This window comes from Ceratina calcarata, unplaced genomic scaffold, assembly GCF_001652005.2.
Source record: "Ceratina calcarata isolate Rehan_Ccalc_2016 unplaced genomic scaffold, ASM165200v1 scaffold251.2, whole genome shotgun sequence".
Lineage (NCBI taxonomy): Eukaryota > Metazoa > Arthropoda > Insecta > Hymenoptera > Apidae > Ceratina > Ceratina calcarata.
Genome location: NW_017147127.1, coordinates 931 through 1,265, shown reverse-complemented (window position 1 = coordinate 1,265; position 335 = coordinate 931).

The following is a 335-nucleotide window of genomic DNA, read 5'->3' as shown; positions in this document are numbered from 1 at the left end:
GTCAAAAATTGCAGACTGCTTTTCGGGCCGCGAGGTCCCATAAGGCTGCCACTCTCAGCCACTCTTTAGTAATCTCTCCTCGGTGTCAACTCTAGGAGGCGCAATAATGGTTATGACTTGGCATTCTCTAGGTTTCTTATAAGTTTATGGCACTGGTCAGTGAATGATGAAATTTCGGGATCTTAAGTAGAGCTGTCAGGCAAAATATTAATTTTGTTTACGTAAATAATCGTGATTAGGCGACTTTAGAAATAAATTGAAAAATATTCTGTTACTGAATTTTGTCTTCAACATAGTTGTCAAACATGGTTTACGTATCTAAGGGTAATTATGTC